We start from the raw sequence: 7,629 nt of genomic DNA, 5'->3' as shown, positions 1-7,629 counted from the left end.
GACGGAAGCATCATGTGACTGCAGCCTTCAGGTTATGTACCTGCCAGCAGTGGGGCCCATGGTGATCATGTGTATGTGTGCTGGGCATTTAAAGACCGAGGTCACATATCAAGCTGTGTCTTCAGGATGCATGCTGTTTATTTTCAGATGCCTATCTCATTCTCCAACAGCACAAACCTACAATCAGCATCATTTCATCTACCACCTGAGTACTTTTTGGAAACTCATCGCAGAATAACTACAAAGGGTGACTCTGCATTTTAATCGGCAAGGCGTGCTTTTCCTCTTCATTTGCGTACTCTGGAAAACACATGCCGCTTTAGCAATGCACATTTTCAGTGCTTTTCTAATATCTGAATATTTCAGCAGCAAGCATGGGGGAGGGCTTTCTGTTGAAGTCAGTCATACAGCCATTGTCTTTCCATCTTGATTACCTTTACTTAGAATTCAAAAAAATAAATGTGTCTTGTCGCAGACGCACAAAGTGATTTCTCAGCATTCTCAATGGTTTATTAAAAATAATGGGAACTAACTTTCTTGAGAAAAGTACAGCTCAGGAAATAAAATGGCAAAACCATCACAACAAGTATGTCGGCCAATGAACTCAGCTGGAATGCTGAAAGTTGTGTAGATTCTTAAACTTTGGAAAGCTTGGCGCTCAGTGTAAGAATGATAGGGAGTGTGCGGTGAGGATGCAGGCATGTTGCCCCCCCCTGTGATTGGTGAAGGCGTGAACAATGACAATATTAACACTTACCAGTTTTACATAAAAAACCTTGCTCTAGTGCAAGGGTGCCCAACATAAGTCCAGTAGAGTCGGATCCATGCCGGATTTGCAGGATATCCACAAGATATATATATGATTGCCAGAAATGAACAACAGTTACATATTAAGCTCGTCCGAGGTCACCTTGAAAACCTGGCATGGACGGCCCCGCCTCCCACTGCAATGGAAACCATTCTCTAACACACAGGATGGGGGGAGTGATACTGCTTCCTACCTGGCCTCGTGCAGGAAGGAAGCCAGAGACAGTGTCTGTTAAACTCACTACAAACAGTGGCAACTTGGAACGATTTCACATTTAAGGCTGCACCCAACATTGTCTGCAGCTTGCCAGGCTGTGAGCAGGCCCAGGGTTTGCACAGACTTGAACAGATCCAGCTCTGCTTAAGAGGCTCAGCACTGGTTCTGTAAAGTGTCCATCCCTGGCCAGCCACAGTGCACGTGAGGAGCTGCTCATCCGGTTCTGTGCTCTTGTGCAACAAAAGGAAAGTAAAGTGACCTGATTTCTAAAGTGTTTGCTATTTCCATATGTCACCTTCATAGCACCGTAAATAACCAGTATTCATAGCAGCCACTTTATATACCTTGTGAGGGAAAAGCGTTGAGCCCACTCGGCTCGGATTTAAGAATGTGACCTGTAAGTCATGCTCAGGTACCAGCAGGGGGCACTTTACTAGTGAGCCATCTTGGAGGCTGCCCATGACTGACTCTGCCCTAGCCCACCCCACCTTTTTGAGACAAGCATCTGTTGTGAAAACTCCTCGTCCCCCCCTGGCTCCCAGCAAAGGCCTGACAGCCATCATCTCACCCCTGGAAGCACCTAGAAACTCTGCTGCTAGGCGCTCTCGAGCACAGTGTCAGTCCCACGGCTGCCTGCGTGTCTTTGACTTCTTCAGGCATCCCTCGCGCTTCCACATAAAGTGTAGCTCGTGACACGCATCACCAGAAGGGAGATTATGGTTGGGGCATAGAAGCTAGACCCCAGGCGCTACATTACATACCCTGCACTGATGCTACAGCAATTGGGCATCGTCATTTGAACGTATTTGCCCTGGTTAGTCAGCGCAAATGTCTTTTTATTTAGCACGTTGATATGCCACAAATGTCATCACAAAACAGGATCAGTACAAGTGTAACATATGCATCCCAGAAATGCAGAAGCGTTGGTTCAACACTGCAATGTATGTAATCCCCCCCCCCCCCCGGACTGAAAAATGCACTTAAGGAGCAAACACTTTTTTTTTAGCTCAAATCACTCAGCTGTGTTTTTATAAAACATTACTGGTTTCTTGACAGCAGTGTGAATGATGACCCGAATTGCAGTCTGAACAGGGCCTGGCTATTGTTGGCAGCTCTTTCATGGCAGTACCACAATGGCTCCAGATGACAAACAAGCCTTGGTAAAGCTAATAGATCTTGCCTATGTGGGATCTATTGGTTTTGTGAATGTTTTTTTAGCCACATTGTACAGCAGCTCTGGCTTCAGTGCAGCATGGATGAATGTAAAAAAAAGCACTATGAAGTGATCAATGCTGGCTGTGTCATATACAGCTTTTTTCCTTTACTTTCAGCCATGTTGCAGCATGGCTAAATCACTGGCAAAACCAGTAGCTATCACATAGGCGATACCTATTGGCTTTGCCAATGCTTGTGTTCCTTGCCATTAATAACCTGACATCTGAAAAACATCAGGACTTTTACAAGGAGACGTGCACACTACAGGATACTGTCATTTCACTACTAACGCACCTCATGCTTGTCAATGGAAGGTTCCATGGTGTAATGGTTAGCACTCTGGACTTTGAGTCCAGCGATCTGAGTTTGAATCTCGGTAGAACCTGCTGTAGTTTTAATAATTTAACATTCATTTCTTTAGTTTTGTATTATTTTAAAATTTTCAGTCCCGTACTAATTACAAGCGAGCTAATATCTTTTGCACAGTTTACATCATCTATGCGTTGCTTATCTTGTTTATTTGAAATATGTTACTATATGGATGATATCAATTAAAATTGTAGCACAGAAGTATCGCTCGTCATATATATTAATAATGCAGAACAAGTTAGGTGGTCATAGATATTAATAATAATGCAGAACAAGGTAGATGGAAGTGTTAAAAGTGTTTCCGCCCAGTTTCAAACCCGCGACCTTTCACGGGGGCAGCGAACGTGATAACCACTACACTACAGAAACTCGCGGGAGCTGATGTCGCATGTACATTATACTGAGAATTATAAAGGGGTGGGGCATTGGGGGTGACGAGCAGTGAGGGGAGTGCACTGTGCACTCCCCTCAGTGCACATGTGTGTTTGGCCGGCCATCTGGGGCACACTGCTGCCGGGCTGGAGAGAGCAGGCACAGGCTCCCAGTCTGTCTGGGAGCACCGTGGCTGGGCACTCCCAGCCAATCCTAACGCTTCTCTGAGCAGCGTCAGGATTGGCCGCAGGGCAGGCTGGGAGCCTGCTGCTGACGGAGGAGCAGCGGTGCGACGGAGCAGGTAAGTTTTTAGTTTTTTAACTTTTTAATATTGTTAATATTCTCCTTGCCTCCCCACACCCCGCTCTCCACCCCACCTCTGGTAACCCCTGTGAGTCGCGACTGCCACTTAGTCAAGGAGAGTTATCTTTCCCTTAGAGTCCACTCTAGTCAAGGGGGCAAAAAGATTCTGAATCTCTGCCTAACTGAACAACACTTTAATCACCCCAGAGCCTTCCAGTAGCTGACATCACACCCAAAGAAACAATTACTAACAAGACACCATTGTGAATTATGTCCAATTCACTTTTATCCTCTTCTGAACACATCTGCTCCACCTTGGATTACATCCATGCCCAGGAATATAGTAAGGGAGCCGTTCTTGTAGCTCCTTGTTACCAAGTTTCGTCCTTGGCAACCCAACTCTCTCTTCCTTACCTATCACCTGCAGACGAAAGAAAAATAGCGCACAAACAAAGCAAGTTTCATGTTGAAATTAAACATAGGAATTGGCAGACCTTAACTCCAGCTTGAACAATGGAATGGAAGCACATTTTAGTTATGTTTTTACAAATGCAATTGTCTTAAACACAGTAAATGATGAGTGACTATAAAATATATCATTTGTTAAGATACCAAGGTATAAATGCATCTGGTTAACATTTCATAAAAGCAGTTTATATCTAACAAGTGTAATATCACTCACAAAGGCACCATAATGTTGTGGTCTTTTAATGCATCACATTTACATGGGTATAGTTTTTCACACAATATATGAAGGTAAATGCTGTCCTTCTCTTCTACCAAAGAAAGCATAAAGGCACAGCCATGTTATGCTCTGTCACACCCATTGCTGTGAAACATCTGGTGGAGCCCTGGGGGTGCATCTGTAACGTAATGGGTATTTGTAAGGCACGCAATCACCTGCAAGGGTTTCCTGGCGCTGAGCAGGCGTGTGTGTGTGTAGCCCTGTCTAAGGTAGGTTGGTTTATTAAAAACGCAGGTCTTCAACTTCTTGCAGAATTGAAGAAGAGAATAAAATGCTCTTGTGTGAAATGGGAGTCCATTCCATGCTTTAGGAGTGATGCAACAGAACACCCATCCTCCTGATCTGGTTCTCTGTATGTATGGGATGTGTGTGAGTAGGAGCCCTGAGTAGATGGAAGTCTCTTGGTGGTTGTGGAAAGAGAAGCAACTGGTCAAGTAGGTGGGGCCTACGTTGTGTTGTGCCTTGAATGTGTATGTAAGGTGTTTGAAATTAGTTCATTTCTGTTTCGGGAGACAGTGGAGCTCTCTGAGGTATGGTGAGATGTGAATTCAGAGCGGGAGGTTGAGGATGAGTCTGGGTGCCAACTTCCAGGTAGTTTTCTAGTGAGTTATCTGATGTTTCAAGCATAGAGAGCATCCCCGTGGCCCAACTTGCTGCTAACTTGGTCATGAGTGGCAGTTTTCTAGTGTTGCTGGCTGTGGATTCTAATGATGAGTATTGTCTGCTTTCAAGCCCTGCAGGAGGGTTGCCACTTTTTCAGAGAAGAATTCTAAATATTTCTGTCTAGACTCAGGTTACGGAAGGTCCGGGAGATTGTATTTAAATAGTAGTTTGTGGAAAGTTGCACTCCACTCTTTCGGACCTTCATACAAGGAGTAAAACTTTCCTCTTAGCAGTGAACTTACAGCCTGTGATAGTATTCTCTCAGTTCTGAGACTCACACTGAGTAGGGCTTTGAGAAACTTGTTCCAATAAAGAAAATAAAGACGGACTGAAGGGGGCTCAGAAAGAAATGAGGGGTGAAGAAAGAAAGAAGCTGGAATGTGGAGGGAAATAGATTGATGTTGTTAAAGTAATGTTTTATTTTACCAAGTTTGAGAGGGTTTAAAGTTTGACTACTCAGCACTGAAGGTAATGGATATCAAACAAAAAGTCACTGTGGAAACCTGGGATCTTTAGAGCTTCAGTCTAACGTCCTAGCCAAGAGCCCATGGAGGGGCTCTGTTGTTTTGGAGAGCTCACAGGTATCTTTACAGGTGTCCAGGTCTCTCATCACCTCCCCCCTTAGTCTGAAAGAAGCCTCGCCGGGGGTCGCTGCTCTCTTTACAGCAGTGTGGACCAGACATCACCACACAGGCTTAAACCTACGCTTTCGCCGACTGACCAAGATATACAAAAAGCCAGAATAAAACACCAGACATGGAAGACACACTGCATTCATGGAGACCACGAAGAAAGAGATACTGCACATTAAATAGATTTACATTAAATAGATGGAGAATACTTGACGGAGACACAAACTATTAAAACAAGCATTTGCAATGCAACGGGTCTCGCGTTTGCTCATGTTACAGCTGATCGCGTTGTAAACTCCTAACCCGACTTTTCACCTATCGGGCAAAAGTGCATTTATGTACATAACCCGAAAAAGTGAAGTTAATTATGTAAAGTGCTCGACTTCTGCCAAGCGAGATCGCGCTCGTGAATGAGAGAAAAAGAAGTCCATGAGCCCGATGGAAAACAGCGAGCCTCGCATGTTTTCTGTACTTGGTCGCTGCGCTGGAGGAGGGCGAGCCACCGGAAAAGGCATGACCTATGCGTGCCTTCGACTAATGAAAGCAAGCGGATTTTATTAGGCAAGCCCACGTACCAATAAAAAACACTGACGTGACGTTGACAGGGCTCCGAGCCCTTTTCTAAACACTAAAGCGTCTCGCTGCGATACGCATGCGCGAGCGCATGCAACGCAGGCTCGACCCTACAAACATGAATAACCAATACACTACCCGGAAGCCTACGTTTCTTCGTTACTACAACTTGCATTCACTCCAATTTCAGAAAAGTACGTTCGTTATTAAAAAAGATACAGTTTGGTTCTAATTGTTTGTATAGATGATATATAGTTTTAGTTGAAAATCAGAGGCGCAACTAGAAAAAGTAATAGTGATGAAGCTTATAATACATTTGAAATTAACCATGACGCGATTACGTGGAATTGATAATCAAGCAAAACAGCCAGTACCAATTGTTCACCACATAGTACTTTGTTTTTCTGTAAATATTAAACATTCGCTGTCGACTAAGTGGTCCATAACTTAAAATCAAAATGTACAAATGTGTTCCCAAAACTTGATTCCTTCATGTTGAAAGCTTTCTCTGTTGGATTTCCAAGCCTTCCAGCGCTCTGCTAGAGGCGCCTCGGTGTTGGTATTTATTACAATTCTATATGCTGCCACTGATCATATTATACAGTGCACTTCATATACATTAAATCGCAATACTTCTAAAATGTCGAGATTGTAAACGAAACAAATAACAAAATGTATTTCTAAAGTGTAAACATGGTTAAGTCATAAACATAGTCTCCCCGTCGGGGAATTGAACCCCGGTCTCCCGCGTGACAGGCGGGGATACTGACCACTATACTAACGAGGAACTGATGACTCCCTGGTACCTGACCTCCTACTGATTGTTCTACCTGTCCCCCTGCTGGGGGCGCTGCACCCACAGAAATGTCAGTGTTGACCCCATCTGTGCAAGGAAAGAGCCGCTCTCTTTGTATCACTGATTTACAGCTTCCTCTGCACAGACTCCTCCTTTTCTCTCTCTGACAGTCACTGGGATCAGCGGCTGCACCTCCGTCCATTTCTGCTCTGGCTAAATTCACTTCTTGGTGCCATCTGAGAAAAATGGGGGAGACAAAAACAATTGTCAAGCTCTAGCGTCGTTGCTTCAAAACATGGCGTATTTTAATTTCAGAATGTGAAAAGAAATATGAAGAGCAAATACGAAAAAAAATCCTTCGAGCCGGATTTGAACCAGCGACCTAAGGATATCAGCTTCACCACTACAGTCCTCCGCTCTACCAACTGAGCTATCGAAGGGACGGAAGCATCATGTGACTGCAGCCTTCAGGTTATGTACCTGCCAGCAGTGGGGCCCATGGTGATCATGTGTATGTGTGCTGGGCATTTAAAGACCGAGGTCACATATCAAGCTGTGTCTTCAGGATGCATGCTGTTTATTTTCAGATGCCTATCTCATTCTCCAACAGCACAAACCTACAATCAGCATCATTTCATCTACCACCTGAGTACTTTTTGGAAACTCATCGCAGAATAACTACAAAGGGTGACTCTGCATTTTAATCGGCAAGGCGTGCTTTTCCTCTTCATTTGCGTACTCTGGAAAACACATGCCGCTTTAGCAATGCACATTTTCAGTGCTTTTCTAATATCTGAATATTTCAGCAGCAAGCATGGGGGAGGGCTTTCTGTTGAAGTCAGTCATACAGCCATTGTCTTTCCATCTTGATTACCTTTACTTAGAATTCAAAAAAATAAATGTGTCTTGTCGCAGACGCACAAAGTGATTTCTCAGC

At 44.3% G+C, this 7,629-nt stretch overlaps 2 non-coding genes across 2 annotated transcripts; both read right to left on the bottom strand.

Moving 5' to 3' along the window:
- Positions 1–6,611: 6,611 nt before the first annotated feature.
- Positions 6,612–6,683, bottom strand: TRNAD-GUC (transfer RNA aspartic acid (anticodon GUC)). Its single transcript has one exon. It is a non-coding gene; the product is annotated as a tRNA-Asp (tRNA).
- A 363-nt stretch (positions 6,684–7,046) lies between these two features.
- TRNAY-GUA (transfer RNA tyrosine (anticodon GUA)) lies at positions 7,047–7,132 on the bottom strand. Its single transcript is given in 2 exon segments — positions 7,047–7,082; positions 7,096–7,132. It is a non-coding gene; the product is annotated as a tRNA-Tyr (tRNA).
- Positions 7,133–7,629: the final 497 nt, after the last annotated feature.

This window comes from Pleurodeles waltl, unplaced genomic scaffold (genome assembly GCF_031143425.1).
Source record: "Pleurodeles waltl isolate 20211129_DDA unplaced genomic scaffold, aPleWal1.hap1.20221129 scaffold_67, whole genome shotgun sequence".
NCBI lineage: Eukaryota > Metazoa > Chordata > Amphibia > Caudata > Salamandridae > Pleurodeles > Pleurodeles waltl.
The sequence above is the reverse complement of the archived record's forward strand: the minus strand, read 5'-3'. Positions and strand labels throughout refer to the sequence as shown.